This window comes from Camellia sinensis, chromosome 1, assembly GCF_055761805.1.
Source record: "Camellia sinensis isolate YWXY chromosome 1, ASM5576180v1, whole genome shotgun sequence".
Classification (NCBI taxonomy): Eukaryota; Viridiplantae; Streptophyta; class Magnoliopsida; order Ericales; family Theaceae; genus Camellia; species Camellia sinensis.
This window is the reverse complement of record NC_138961.1, coordinates 16,008,074-16,024,740: the sequence shown is the minus strand read 5'-3', so window position 1 is coordinate 16,024,740 and position 16,667 is coordinate 16,008,074. Positions and strand designations below refer to the sequence as shown.

Sequence of the window (16,667 nt, the reverse complement as noted above, 5' to 3'; positions counted from 1 at the left end):
ATTTATTTACATGTTGAAATGTTTCTCTTATATGTTGGATATATGTAAACTGTACCAGGGTGGATTTTCTTCTATTTTTATCATCTTTATGCTTAGTAAGATAAAACAATATTATTTTGGTTTGGTAGGGTGTTTCCTGTTTTGCAGGCACTATTTTATTCAGCATTACTTTGTGCACGTGAAATGCTTGCTCCGAAGGATGGATCAGCTGACCTAATCCGAGCACTGAACAATCGTCTTGTGGCATTATCGTTCCATGTCAGAGAGTATTATTGGATTGATATGAGAAAACTCAATGAGATTTAATGCTACAAGACAGGAGTACTCATATGATGCTGTGAACAAGTTCAATATCTAACCAGATCAGATTTCTCCTTGGCTTGTGGAATGGATGCCTAATAAAGGAGGTTATTTAATTGGAAACTTACAACCCGCTCACGTGGATTTCTGTTTCTTTTCTCTTGGAAACTTGTGGTTTGTGGTGAGTAGTCTCGCAACAGCAGATCAGTCACACGCAATGTTGGATCTCATTGAAGCCAAATGGGCAGATTTGGTAGCAGACATGCCATTCAAGATATGTTGGAGGTGTTTGGTCTGGCTTAATTTGAACAGATTATAGCTTTTGGCTTCTAAAAAGCTACTACAGAGTGTTTGGTTGAACTTAAGAAAATCAACTTCAGCTTCTACTTCTTTTTTTGATAGCAAATTTGTTCAAAAATCAGAAGGGGGTGGGAGCAACTTCCGCAAGTGGATTATGCAGAGGGGGAATGTAAATTACTTAAATATCCATGGTGGTTTGACGTATTTACTCGTTTTCGGCGGTGGCAACGAAGTGCGGTGGCGTGTCCCTCTCGACTCATTTCCGATAGTGGCAACTGGTAAAATTGGGATAGACCCCCAATCAGGGCCAGACCCGGTGAAGTTCTTTGCAGAACCGAGAGAGAGAGAGAGAGAGAGAGAGAGAGAGAGAGAGAGAGAGAGAGAGAGTCACCTCATGTGATGTGGTTTGCATCGAATCAGCCCTCTGCAAGTTCCATCTCCTTCTTTGGAACGGCGCTCTGCAAGTTCCATCTCTTTCTTTTGTATATTGTATATTTTATATATTGTATATTTTTGTAATGAATTAATAAATTAAAAAAAATATTGTTGGAAAAAAATATTGTACATTTTTGTAATGAATTAATAAATTAAAAAAATTAACAATTTTTATATTATCAACAGAATAGTGTAATTTACCCATTTTATTTTATTTTTTTATACTAAATTTGTTGGTTCATCTTTAAATAATTAATATGTAAGGAGAGAAGAACAAAAAATAAAATAAAATAAACTGAAGAAAAAGAATAGCAAAAAGTCAAGATCAATTCAATTTACAATGAATAAGGATAAAAAAGACATTTACACAGCAAAAAGTTACTTCACAGCTTATTTAACAAACATCACTTCACAATTTAAATCTATAATCTAACAGGTATACCAAACAAATTAACAACTTTTGATTAAAGTTCTAATCTATAATATTAAGTTATAATCTATAATTTGTTTTAGCAGTTACACCAAACGGTCACGTTATCTTGCTCTTCAAGGTCAGGAGTGGCAAATTATTACAGGCAGTGATCCAAAGAACACGTAATATTTCTACCTTGAAGAAGTCATAGTTCTTCATCCTTTTTAAAAAAAAAAAATAGAAAAATAAAAACAAACAAATTTGTATCTCACCATCCTTGTGGTTTTTGGTGCAGTCCTTGATCCTACCATAATGCAGGTGCAGAGCCTACTTTATTCTGGCAGGTATGCCTTTGATTTTTGGTTGTGCTGCTAAACGCTCATGTTTTATTGCTTCTTTAAGTTTCTTGATTCAATTGATGCTTAACAGAACCATGGTGGGTTGAGTTGAGGGGCCTATTACTGTGTCATATCGACTCCACTTCATTTCTAATTTTTTGTAGGGTTATAATTTGCTTCTCTCTGGACTCATTCCTAATTCCAACTACAGCTGGTTTATAAAACCTGATCTGCTGGTAGAGTGGACTTTCTTCGTGAGTTATTTGTCACATTGTACATGGTATCTGAAATGAGTATGTGCTGCTTCTAGCATCTTTAAGATGCTAGTGATGTTAGTACTACTACCGCTTTTAATGCAGTTTCACTTGTTTGAAACCTAGCCCGCCACCTCTTTTAGTACAACCGCTTTTAATGCTAGTGAGCTCCACCCCACCTAGCAATCCGGTTGGTGCATTTCTATTACTGTCCCACTAATTTGATGAAACATCACATAGCATGGAAATAAGTCTTTTATTAGGTTTAATTTTATTTTTTGTGGGATTCGTATTATCACCAAGTCTCTGTATGTCCATGCTTGCACATGATTCACTACAAGAAAAAACACCTTTGACGACTAAATTTTTAGTCGCCAAAAGTCCTTTTTTAGTTGCCAAAAGTCCACTTTTCACTTTCCCTGACTAAATATTTTAGTCGCCGGTTTTGTCGTGAATAGTTGGTCGGCGGATGTATTGGCAACTAAAAAAATTTTAGTCGGCAAAGTTTTAGTCTTCAGCGACCAAAGAATTTGTCGCCAATAGTCAATTACATTTTTGAAAATTATACATTTAGCGACTAATCTTTTAGTCGCCAATAGTGAATTCTTTTTTTTTATTTATACATTTGCTGACTAAGTTTTTCGTCGCCAATAGTCAATCTTTTGGCGACCACTGTTTTTAGTCGCCAAAAGCATATTTCAGAAAAAAAAATTTACCCTCTACTGTTCCCAAGATTTGAACCACTGACCCATCCCACATTCCATACCTTTACCAACACACTCTTCCCACTATGCCACTACAACATCACATGAATATAATTGCAACATATATTATTTATATATTACTTTGACCGGTATTTATACAAAACTATATATATATAAATAATTATTTTTATTCAATATAATTTATGTAAAAAATAAATTATTTACTAAAAAAAAATTAGATCACTTTTGGCGACTAAATCTATTTTTTAGTCGCCAATCGTATAGTTTTGGCTACTAATTAGTTTTTAGTCGCTAAAAAAATTCATTCCCGCCTAAAAAAAACCATTTTTGGCGACGAAACCTGTTTTTAGTCGCCAAAAACGTCCCATTTTGGCTACTAAACCGAATTTTAGTCGCCAATTGACTGTTTTTAGCTACTAATTTTTTTTAGTTGCCAAAAAGCTTCACTTTCAGAGACCAAACTGTTTTTGGTCGCCAAAACACGTAGAATCGGCGACCAAACTGTTTTTTAGTCGCCAAAACCTATTCTTTTGGCTACTAAATTATTTTAGTCGCCAAAAATTGTCACTTTTGGCTACTAAAAAACCTTTAGTTGCGAAAACCCCTATATTCGGCGACTAAACTGACTTTTAGTCGCTAAAACCCTTATATTTGGCGACTAAACTCTTTTAGTCGGCAAAAATGATCAATTTTGGCGACTAATTCCATTCTAGTCGCCAATTCTACTACTTTCAGCGATGAAAAATCTAGTTTTAGTCGCGAAATCAGCTTTTTGTTGTAGTGATTACTTCATTGTATACGTGCGAAGTTTGCACTTTTTATTGATTATTACGATTTTGATGTAGGAAACATTTTATTTTGCCTATTTTCGTGGTTTCCAAGTGCTTAACTTCAATGGAAGACCTACTCTTTCAATGTAACACAGAAAATGTTTTGTTATTTTTTAGTACTTCAAATTTGTTTTTTGATCATGCATCTTTGAAGAAACACCAGACAATGTTGAATTTGCTATCTATTAGGGCCACTTTAGAGTTTGAGAAGGAACTATGTTATATAAATTTACATCACATCCTTACAACCCTTAATATAACCCTTGTCACATCCCCACAGTCCTCACATCCTCACATCCTCAGAATCTGAGGTCTCTGTTGCTTTAAGATACTTCTGAACCCTCAACATGTACTCTTTATTGGTCAGAACATGAGTTTATACTTTATGATGTTTGCCTTTTTCCTTTCTAATGATGTTTAATTAGCACCGTCCTGGATGACCAGCTGGTTATACACTATTTTCATATATGTGGATCTGCATCATTGTTACACTTGCATATTCTGGGTATAATTCTAGAAATAGTTTAGTCTTGGCAATACTTTATCTTTCTGATGATAACGGAAATTATGGTTAAATGGAGTTATGCTTGTCTAATTTGATTTTTTAACATAGTATATAGTAGTTCCTATGTAAAAATTAGAAACAGTATGTTGTAATAATTTAACTGGTCTTTTGCAGCTCACTGTTGCATGCATTAAGAAGAATAGACCAGAAATTGCTGCAAAAACAGTGGAGGTTGCAGAGAAGCGCATATCCAGAGACAAGTGGCCGGAATATTACAACACCAAAAGAGCAAGGTTCATTGGGAAACAATCGCAGTTGTTCCAGACCTGGTCAATTGTAGGATATCTGGTTGCCAAACAACTCCTTGATGACCCTAGTGCAGCCAAGATTCTGAGCTTGTCAATGTCTTCTTTTGCATGATCAGTGCCAACCCGTGAAGAAAACGCAGTCCAAAGTGGCCAAATCAAACCTGTATAGTGTGAGCAGATTTTGTGAGTCTACCACAAAATTATTTGGCAAAAGTCAATTGATAGTAAAGATGGGTTTATAATATACACCCGGGCGAAGGTTTTAGACTATCTTCCGTTGGTCATTGTTTCTTGGCTATTAATTGTTGTATAGTTTTCATTTTCATTTTTATTTTATTTTATTTTTTTATCTTTTTCTTTGGATGGGTAAGCTTCGATTCAATATCCTATCCATGTATTATTATTATGTTCTCTTGTTTTGCATTGTAAATATCACATTATAGGGATTATGAAACTATTTCTTATTGAAAGCTTTCATGGCAGACGCATCACTATAAAGGATGATTGAACCCATTTCTTCTGTTCGGCGGACTCTACAAAATAAATGGTTTGAATCATCAAGATGATCTGAAAGAGACCGACAATCCTGAAAAATCTTGAAAAATTCTCGAGAAATTCAATTTTAAACAATGAATAGTAATCCTAATCAAACAATCAATAACAAATCGGCACAACGATTTGACGTGGAAAAAAATCACAGTTGAACTCCTCCATGTTGGTGGGAGTGGGGTGCAAACCACTTATGGTGGTTCCCAAAATAAAAAACAAAAACGAGAGAGAGAGAGAGAGAGAATGTTTAATCAGAAAAACAGATTATTTCACTCAAATATTTAAGATACACTGAGGAGAGGAAAAAACCCTCTAACTCTCACACTTTTCCCACTCTCTGAATTCTCAAAACACATAGCTATATATAGATAAAACTAACAATCTGAACGCATTGAATGCAACTACGGCTGAGTCGAAAAACGTGATTTGTAGCCGCTACTTTTGACAATCTTGATTTGCAACCTGCAATCTACTCTTAGGCCGGTTCTTAGGCCGGTGGAAAAACAATCTATAGGTGAAGCAAGATTACTTCACAACATCCCCCCCTTAATCTTGATCACATCTAAATCACATCCCTAGTTGCTATCTGAGTAGCCAACAAGACTGAAATTATCAGTTGGTTTACAGAATAAACCATCATCCACTGTACGTTTGATGTAGCGAAGAATCCTCTTTGCTGCATAAAGGTGTGACTGATTCGGTGTTTCCATATATCTACTAATCAGCCCTACTCCATAGAGTATGTCTGGCCTGGTGCAAGTAAGATAGCGAAGACTTCCAACTAAGCTCTTGAAATAAGTTGGATCCACATCACCCACCTTTGTACCTTTTTTGAGCTTTACTCCACTGTCTACAGGAGTGTTCACTGGATTGCAATTTTCCATTCCATATCTCTTGAAAATTTTCTTGGCATAGCCACTTTGGAAAGTAAAAATTCCATCTTTTCTTTGTACCACTTCAATGCCGAGAATATGAGCCATCAATCCAATATTTGTCATTTCAAATTCTTGGACCATGCTTCTTTTAAAGTCTTTGAACATGGCTGGATTGTTTTTGGTGAAAATCAAATTATCAACATAAAGACAAGCAAGCAACATGCTTCCATCAGCTTCCTTCTTCAAATATAGTGCGTGCTCATATGGACATTTTTCAAAACCATTGTCATGAAAATATTGATCAATTCTAGTATTCCATGCACGAGGAGCTTGCTTCAATCCATAAAGTGCTTTCTTCAATTTGTACACTTTGTCTTCATGCCCATTCTGAACATACCCTGAAGGTTGTTCAATATAGATTTCTTCTTCAAGGAAACCATTAAGAAATGTAGATTTCACATCAAGTTGATAAATCTGCCACTTGTGCTGGGCAGCCAAAGAAATCATTAGCCTGATAGTCTCCAATCGGGCAACTAGAGAAAACCCCTCTCCATAATCAATTCCAGCTCTCTGCTTGTAGCCTTTTGCTGCTAACCTTGCCTTGTAGCGTTGCACTTCGCCTCGTGCATTCCTCTTTGTCTTGTATACCCATTTCACTCCAATGGGTTTGTGCCCCTCCGGTAAACTGGTAAGCTTCCATGTGTCATTTTTGTCACACCCCAAACCCGAGTATGACCGGCCATGGCTCACAAGGCCTTAGCCCAAGGCACACGTAAACCTAAACACGAATCCATAATCATATTGAACAACTAAACAATAGTCCAATAATAAATAACCAAAACTCAATCCAGTGACATGCCACAATTATAAACGGCAAAATCAACCGTAATCAAAACCATCCAAACTTATGCAATATAAACAGTCCACAAATCAAAATAATCCTAAATGAACCCCAATAAAAAATATATATATATATGCACAAACTTGACATAATACTCTAAAATAAATAAATGTCCTAGAGGTCCATGCAATCGAGTCCCCGCTATGCCATGAGTCCACTCTAAGTCCTTCTAACACCTGAAAATGGTAAACAACTAAGTCAACTGATAGCTTAGTGAGTAGCAACATGGATAGTATATACAGTTTTGAAAACATGGATCAATCCCCAAATAAGATATATATCACAGAAACTAGATTGGTATACAATTTGGTAAAAACAATCTGTTTCAAAAAAAAAGTTCCACAGTTCAACAGTTAAAATACTCATGTCTTTCAAGAACATGATAAATGACATTTTTCACTTAAAACAGATTACAACATGAACACCAATAATTTTCTGGATACCAAGAAATAACAAGTAACATGCCACACAGTTCTCAAGGCTATAAGCCCTGTTGGATCCAATACCGAACTAAGAGTCATCCTTAGGGTGGCAACCTGGGCCTTTTCTCTAAGACGATCCAATTGAAGGTCACCTAGCTTAACCTAGGTCTTTTCCTTACAATCGTTAAGCACTAGAGTCATCACGACCCAACCCAGATCTGTTCCCTAGTGGCCAAAGTCACCACACACAATGGAATAATTTCCCTAGACTAAATACACAGATGGTCCCAATAATCAATATACATCAATTTCGCAAAACATGATAGTTCATCATTATAAACATGAGACCAAAACAAATAGTTTACAGTATGTCAAGTTCACAGATGTTTCAAAAATAATTTGATTCCATTGATAATATAATAATTTATCAAAACAGTTTAGTCCTGAAACAACAATTTAATTTTTCAATAGTTCAGGGTAGGGGAACATTTATAAAAATATATAGCATCAAACTTCTCACCTGAAAATGAAATAATATAATTCTCGAATAGAGTATGGAAGTCCGACTAGTGCCCTGAACCAAGTATGAAAACTACATGTCACTATTAATTTAAAAATACTAAAGAATAAGAACTAAGCAACCCCAAACTAAAGCACACTAACACAGCTCAACTCAACTCACCGTTACTCTTAAATATTACCTAAGTTCATGTTCTTCAAGGTCTAAAATCACCCAAGACATGGGTTCAAATCGAAACTTAATTAAAAGTAACTTTAAGATAAAACAGAATTTTAAACTAGTTTTCCCAATCTATTCGCTAACTTTGAAAATTAAAAACCCACTCCACATTGTTCGGAAAATTCTAAAACCCTCCAGATATCAACTAATATATCATGAGTTTCAAACCCAAATGGTTTCACTTGATTTGCTTATCAAAATAATTATCTACAATTAATTATATCTAAACAGGTTGTTTTCTGCAACACTTTAAAGAAATTAATGGTTCTCTTAGTATACATGAGCAATCAATGCAAGGTCAAAAACGTATGAAACTAGACTCGTAACCGGTTCTAATGACACTGATTTGATAATTTTCGGATTTATACCCAAAGAGAACAACACTCCCGAAGTTACTGTTTAAAACTAGTTTTCTGGACAGATTTGAACACATCAGTGTATATGGATTTTGACTCCCAAAAATTATGAGAAAATTCAGATATGCAATTCGATATGTAATTAATCTACTGTAAAAATTTCAGTTCAAAATTCATTCGTTTGATTTGGTTTCTTGATTTTTAAAGTTTGTGATTCTGTATAGAATTTTTTGGACTAAGAATTACACCATTCGTTATACATGAATTTAACTCCTCAGATTTCTTAACAGTATATATATATACAAAATACATAAACCTACAACCTCTCCATGAATGAATAAAATAATTATAGAATAAGGATGAAGAACAAAGAAAGAAGAGAAGAAAACCTAGGAGGGCTATCCTTTGATGATCACACACAGCACAACACACCCAATTCCATCCATAATTAGTTGCAACCTTTTGTTTCTCTTCTCTCTCACGGCTGCTGCTGCTGCTGTTGCTGTTGCTAAGGAAATTGTTAGAAGAGCTAGGGTTTTGTTTTGTTTTTATTTTATACTAGTGGTTGGGTACACCTAAAGCATGTGTAGGTCAAATAAATAGATAAATATACAAAATATATGTATAAGTTATATGCAACTCAAATGGTAAGAGCCTTATTTATTAATTTTGTGGTCTAGAGTTCAAGTCATGCCCTTCTGTCTCTCTATATATATTTTTAATAATAAATCTTGCCTCTTAATTAAAGACTTTCATCATAAATTTATTTTAGGTTTAAAATTAATTAAAAGATCATTCAATAATAAATTAATTTGCACTTTAGGATTCACCATCAAAATATTTGAGATTGTGAAATTATTATTATTTAATTTTTTACTTGATTTGTATATTCGGGTTCTCACAATTTTTCTCAATGGCATGAATTTCTTCATCCATTACTTTCTTCCATTTATCTTCTTGGATGGCTTCTGAGAAAGTAAGTGGATCACTATCTGCGAGTAGGTAGAACAAATTCAGATCTGCTTCTTCTGTAGCTTCATATATCTCCTGCAAATTTCTCATTGGTCTTGGTTGTTTGAAAAAACTATCATCTGATGATGATGATGATGCATCACTTCTGTGAGAAACTGGTGATCTAGGTGTCAGTATTCTATGTGGAGGAGTTTGTGGCTCATCTTGAACTTCTCTTGTGATTTCAACCGGAGCTTTTGATGTTTCATCTTCAAGAATGAGTTTTGTATCTTTAACAACTTCATCTTGATTCCAGTTCCAAGCTTCTTCTTCTTCAAATGTCACATCTCTACTCATGATCACCTTTCGGGTAATGGGATTATACAACTTGTATCCCATTGTTCTATCTCCATATTCGACAAGGATACATTTTTCTCCCTTATCATCGAGCTTAGATCTTCTTACTTCTAGAATCTTGGTGTACACAACACACCCAAATATTCTGAGATGATTGACACTTGGGCTTATGTGAACTCCAAGCTTCTTCTGGAGTCATAGAGTGAAGGCTCCTGGTTGGGCATCTATTTAGTAGATACACAGCACATGATACGGCTTCAGCCCAAAATTGTTTGGGTAGTCCCTTTCCTTTCAACATGTTCCTTGCCATATCTAAGATTGTGCGATTCTTCCTTTCAGCAACACCATTCAGCTGTGGCGTATAGGATGGTGTTGTTTGATGCTTGATTCCATGCTCTTTGCAATAATTCTCGAAAGCATCTGATGTATATTCTCCACCTTGATCTAATCGTAATGTTTTGATGTAGTAGCCGCTTTGCTTCTCTACAAAAGCTTTGAATTCTTTGAAGATGTTGAACACCTCTGACTTTCTTTTAAGAAAATATACCCATGTCTTCCGGCTATAATCATCAATGAAGGTGAGGAAATATCTATTTTGTCCATTTGACATTGGCTTCAATGGACCACACACATCAGTGTGCACTAGCTCTAGTGGCTTTGTTGCTCTCCACTTCACTTCTTTGGCAAAGGTAGTTCTGTGATGCTTGCCAAGAATGCAGCTTTCATAGACCTCATTAGTATGAGCAATATGAGGGAGCCCTTTCACCATATTTTTTCTTGACAACAACTTCAAGCTTCCAAAGTTGAGATGTCCAAACCTCAAATGCCATAGCCAGTCTTTGTCTTTGATGATGGCACTTAAACACTTTGCAACATCATGTTGGATGTTCAATGCAAACATCCGATTCTTGGACATTCTCACTCCAGCGATCAAATTACCATGATTGTCTTTGATGGTAAGATGACAATCTTTCATGCTGATGTCGTATCCTTTCTCTAGGAGTTGTCCCATACTCAAAATGTTGTTCTTTATGGAAGGAACATAATAAACATTGGAGATGTAATCGTGATCTCCATTCTTGAGCTTGATTAGAATGTTACCTCCTCCTTTCATTGGAATCTTTGAGGCATCGCCAAATGAGACTTGTGCCTGTATAGTCTCTTCAAGCTCAACAAATAACTTCTTTCTACCACACATGTGGTTGCTGGCTCTAGAGTCTAGAAACCAGACATTGTTTTGGTTTTCAGTATCTCCATGGTGGACAAACAAGACTGTAGGTCCGGCTTTGTTAGTTTCCTGCTCGGCAAAAAATTTACTTGTTCTCCGGCTTCTGTTGTTGCTCTACTTCAGCATTCATTGCTGTAATGATTGAACTTGTGGAAATTGTAGCACTGAACATTGCTTTTGTTAAATCCTGATTGGTTGTTGTAACCACCTCCTCTTCATCTTGCTCTTCCTCTTGGAGCAAAGTGTGGTTGACTTCTTCCTCCTCTGGCTGGACCTCTTCCGCCTCTTCCTCGAAAACTAGAACTTCGGTTATTGTAACCACGACATCTTCCTTGGCTTCTTTGTGAAGTTCCCCTTTGCTCGTTTCTGTCATCTCTGAAAGACAGCTTTGATTGAAGAGCTTGCTCTAGGGAACTTGAGAGAGTTTTCTTGTTGATCCTTCGTTCATGAATCTCAAGTGTGCCCATCAACTCATCAGTGGTCATGGCACTGAGATCCTTGGATTCTTCTATTGCTACAACCACATGTTAGAACTTGGGATTGAGTGAACGAAGAATCTTCTCTATCACTTGAAAAGATTCCATCGTCTCTCCATATCTTCTTATTTGATTAACAATGGTCAATGTTCTGTTGAAATACTCAGAAATTGACTCATTCTCATTCATGTGCAGCATCTCGAATTCGCCACGTAACACCTAGAGTTGAACTCTGATCGTCTTCTCAATTCCACGGTATGAATTGTGAAGAATACTCCATGCCTCTTTAGAGGTTGCTGCTGCTGAAATCTTCTCAAAGCTTGACTTATCGATGCCTTGATAGAGTAGATACAAGGCCTTTTTATCTCTCTTCCTTGAATCATTTAATGCCGTCTTCTGGGCTTCATTTAAATTTCCTTCATCTTTGAGAGTAGCAGGCTCGTCCTATCCTCAATCCACTAACTCCCACAAATCTTGTAAGGCTAGTAGGACCTACATTTGAATACTCCAATTTTCATAGTTCTCCTTGTTGAGTTTTGAAAACTGGGGTTGAAATAAGTTGTTTGTGTTGGCCATCGATTGTCTTTTAAAAACTGCAAATTTTCAGTATGGAATTTACAAATTATGACCATACAGATGTGTCTGGAATATTCTAAATAGTTGGAAAACACTATTGGATCACCAAAAACGGACTTCCAACGGCTTAGATCAAGCCAAAACAAGTTTAACGGTTCAGATCGGTGAAATCTGGTGCGGCTGAGAAGCACCGGATAATTTTTTCGGATTGGATGACGTCGACGGCTCGGCTTGGCGTTGGATCGGCTTGGTCAGAGGCTTCAGTCAATAGCTTGGAGGCTCAGCTTAGTAGCTCGGCTACAGCTCAGTCAACGGCTTAGCTGACGTCAGCGGATGACGTTAGGTCGTCTGCTGCACGCGCGTGCGACGCATGCTTGCGCATGGGATCAAGCATCTTCTTCCTCTGGCAGCGCATGCGGCGCATGAGCGCGTGGGACCACGTGAGAACGGCGTCAGGTGGCGTGTGTGGCTTCTTCCAATCTCCTTTAGAGACCTTCAATTTGGTGTGATCAAAAATAGATTTCGACCACTTTGAATTATGTGCAAATTTGAGAACCCCCTTCTGTTTTTCTGAAAAACGTAGAAAACTGGCTCTGATACCACTGTTGGTGGGAGTGGGGTGCAAACCACTTATGGTGGTTCACAAAATAAAAAACAAATACGAGAGAGAGAGAGAGAGAGAGAGAGAGAGAGAGATAATGTATAATCAGAAAAACAGATTATTTCACTCAAATATTTAGGATACATTGAGGAGAGGAAAAAACTCTCTAACTTTCACACTTTCCCCACACTCTCTGAATTCTCAAAACACGTAGCTATATATAGATAAAACTAACAATGTGAACGCATTAAATGCAACTACGGCTGAGGCGACAAACGTGATTTGCAGCCGCTACTTTTGACATTCTTGATTTGCAACCTGCAATCTACTCTTAGGCCGGTTCTTAAGCCGGTGGAAAAACAATCTATAAGTGAAGGAAAATTACTTCACAACACTCCAATTGTGATAAAAAAATTATGGGCTAAAGTCCAAAACAATTTCCTAAGAAGACAAAAAGAATTGCACACAAGAACCCTTAATTACCTCGCGAATCTACGCTCGAATTGAACAAAATCCGATGTGCCTTTACCAACACCATTTTCACCTCGGAATTACTTTGCCCAACATTGAATCCACAACGCCAATGTCGAATCTATGACGATAAGCCACTCCATAATCCACCAAAGTTTCAGGCCCAAGTTCCCTAAAATTCACTGATAAACACCTCTCTTTTTTTGTGAATGAAATAATGAAATAACTCTTGATATTTGTCAATATGTAATTTGTTGATCGATCAATTACCTTTTATACATTAAGGAAACTCATATAAAACACCCTCTAATATAAAACACTTTGTATTTTACTCATCTCTGATAATCTGAACGAGTTAAACCCCAAAAATGGCAAACGGCGCACTTTATACTAAGTAGAGCGGCGAAGACTACTGGAGCACACACTTCACTGCTCAAGCAGTTTGACTAAAGGCGGTACTCACATATAGGCCAACCGTTCAAGCGCAACATCCACCGCTCGAGCAGTGAAACATCTTTTCTAGAAGTTCAGAACACAGCCAGAAATACTAGATGAACCACTTCACCACTCAAGCGCACAAAAGACTACTTAAGCGGTCAAACAACTTTGAACTCTTCTTCACTTCGGGGGCGCTATTTAGTATAAAGTGACAAATAAGGAATGTTCAAGTCAAGATACGGAATGTCAGTACAAACTTATCTGCACAAGCACAACTCGAGTTGGATTCACATCTAAACTCTCATAACTCACAGATACAATAGAGTGAATAAAAATACAACTGAATAGTGTTTTGTTCAACGTGATTGCCAATTACAAAAACCTAACAAATCCAACCCCTTTTTTGAAGCATGTGGATCATTGTTCTTCCCTCTCCGAAATACTTAGGCCATGTTTGATTCACAAGATTAATAGTGAAGGTATATTAATAATCCCATCAAATTAGTGAAGTATTCACTATCCAATTAGATTAATAGGATATATTATCCCATTGCCCATTGTTTGATTTGCATTGGATAAGAAAACATATGAATGTATGATTACAACTATATTTATCTTCTTTTCTAATCTTACCATCCATCAAATAATTCTTCACAATCTTTATTTTGTCAAAATTTCTTCATAAACATGGTTTTGAAAAAAAATATAAATAAATAAATAAAAGAAAAATAAAAATACAAAGGCCATGTTTGGTTTTTTTTTAATTTTTTTAAATATAAACTAATTTGATAAAATAAATATCAAAAAATATTTTTAAATTTTTAAAAATTATTTTTAGCCTTCTAAAATATAAAATTATATAAAAATAATAAGTGTTTTAATTTTTAGTCAAGGGTAAAAGTGTCTTTTTATTTTATTTCCCAACTCGTGATATATAATCCCACCCCTATCCCATTACTAATAATTCCACAAATTGTTGGATTAATTATCTATTGGATTAATAATCTTGAAACAAAATTTTAAAACAAAGACAAAATTATTAAGCTCACGAATTAATAATCTCGATCCCATATTCTAATCTTATTAATCAAACATGTCCTTGCTGTTTAATTGGAATGAAACTATTCATCCCAAAGTGGAGATACCAGTATGTTGTTACAAGCAAGACATCAAAAATGAAAAATCTAGAAATCCGCTAGATATTGATTTGTGATTATGTATCAATTTAAAGAAATAAAACAATCTCAATCAAACAATCAAGACAATCGACACAACGATTTTAACGTGGAAAAACCACAATTGGAGCACCTCCAATTGTAATAAAAACACCACGGGCAACAGCCACAAAACAATCCACTAAGAAGATATAAAGGAATTACACAGGTATACTTTCAATTACCTAGCAAATCCACGCCCGAATTGAACCAACCCCTATGTGCCTTTTCCAAGCCTGTCTTCACCTCGCAATTGTCTTGACGATGAGCCACTCCAGAATCCACCAAAGCTTCAGGCTCGAATTCTTCAGACTCTACCGAAGAACAACTCTTTCTTTTGTGTAGAACAAAAAAATAATCCTTTGATGTATACTCTTTAAACAATGAGTTGAATACTCAATCAAAACATCAAAGAAAACTAGCAAAATATCCCCAGATATAAACCTTAATATCCAAGAAGAAGATCTGGAGGAGTAATCCTAAAATCTGACAGAAACACATCCTTATAGAAATTTGAATCGCGATGCTCGTTCGAGGGAAGACTCTCTTGCTCGAGCGAGGAACCAAAAATGCGTGTTTTCCATAAGTGGCTTTGCTTGAGCCAAACAACCTGCGCTTGAGCGTGAAATCATCTCTTTCAGGTTTTTATACGGACGCATCCTTTGCTCGAGCGAGCAAGGGCGGACATGCAACTTCGAATGCAATTTTGCATTTTGCTTCGGGGGCGCTGCCCCTCGACCCCGCCTGGGCGCTGCCCTGGACTCGCCAACGGACGCTGCCCCCTCAACCCCCGCGAGCTGACCGGGCAACTTGATCCCCGTCATAATTAGCGAAGTGGCAATCTTGAAAGTATTAACATCACAAACTTCTCTGCAAGGCACAATTCGAGTTGGATTCGCATCTAAACACTCATACCCTCACTGAAATAAAAAGTGCGAAAACAAATACAACTTAAAGGAGTTTTGTTAAATGGGATTGCCAAGAATAAAAACCTAACAAAAAAGAAAAAGAAAAAAGAAAAAAATCATATGGTACAAAGATCATTAAAGTAAAGAAATCTAACACGCAAGAGGACAAAACAAAAAAGGAGAAACCAGTCTGTCGGATGAGCAAGGCACAAACAAATGGAATCACTCAACAGTGGGACAAAAAAAAAAATGAAGTTTGTAATTCATCAATGGGGTGCAACTCCCTCTATATTTGTATTTTTTTTTTCTTTTTCTACCTCACTTCAAAAAAAAAAATCATAATACAAAGCATCATTAAAGTAAACGAATGCAACACTCAAAGGACAAAACAAGAAGGATAAAAATAGCTACCATGGACAAGGAAGGAATCATACGAAAGGGCTGAGCAAATATAAATTGCTGATCAAAAGCATTGCATTAGACACTGAAATCACATGAATGAAATTAAAAAAATATGGGACCCGATAATTAATAAGAAAAGAGCATGTGAACCGTCCTTTACATGCAATGCAAGGTCTTTTTAGCAGTGATCAATGTTGATAAACCTCCTAGAGCCAAATCCACCCAAATCCCAACTAGTTCCAAAACATTGTGAACCGTCCTTTACATGCAATGCAAGGTCTTTTTAGCAGTGATCAATGTTGATAAACCTCATAGAACCAAATCCACCCAAATCCCAACTAGTTCCAAAACATGTTGGACTCGGTAGATAACATTTCTATGGCAAAAAATGTATATGGACCTACTTGAATTGTTAAGGTTTTATTAGATGCCATTAGCGTATTTGTCATGTGATATCTATTGGTTGTGTTTGGATTAGGTTGGGTTGGATTGCTTCTCATTCGCCAGATCGGGTTGCATCGTGGCTATAACATCATTTTCTTAGGAGTGTCGGCAGATCAGGTGGCTTGCCCGTCCGTCCAAAATTAGGCGGATTAGGAAATTGCATCCACATTCATCCATTCAAATCATTAAAGTCATCCATTCTATCATATGTTTGTTGTTTTAGAAACAATCCAAAACTACTCGTTTTTAATAGTTATTTTTGGATTAATTATACTAAGACCTTTTAACTATTAAAAAAATATTATTTTACCTTCTTTATCTATAAACTCATTGACTCCTCAACTATGAAACT

At 36.2% G+C, this 16,667-nt stretch overlaps 1 pseudogene; it reads left to right on the top strand.

Moving 5' to 3' along the window:
- Nucleotides 1–295: 295 nt before the first annotated feature.
- LOC114295806 (alkaline/neutral invertase E, chloroplastic-like) lies at nt 296–4,581 on the top strand (annotated as a pseudogene).
- Nucleotides 4,582–16,667: the final 12,086 nt, after the last annotated feature.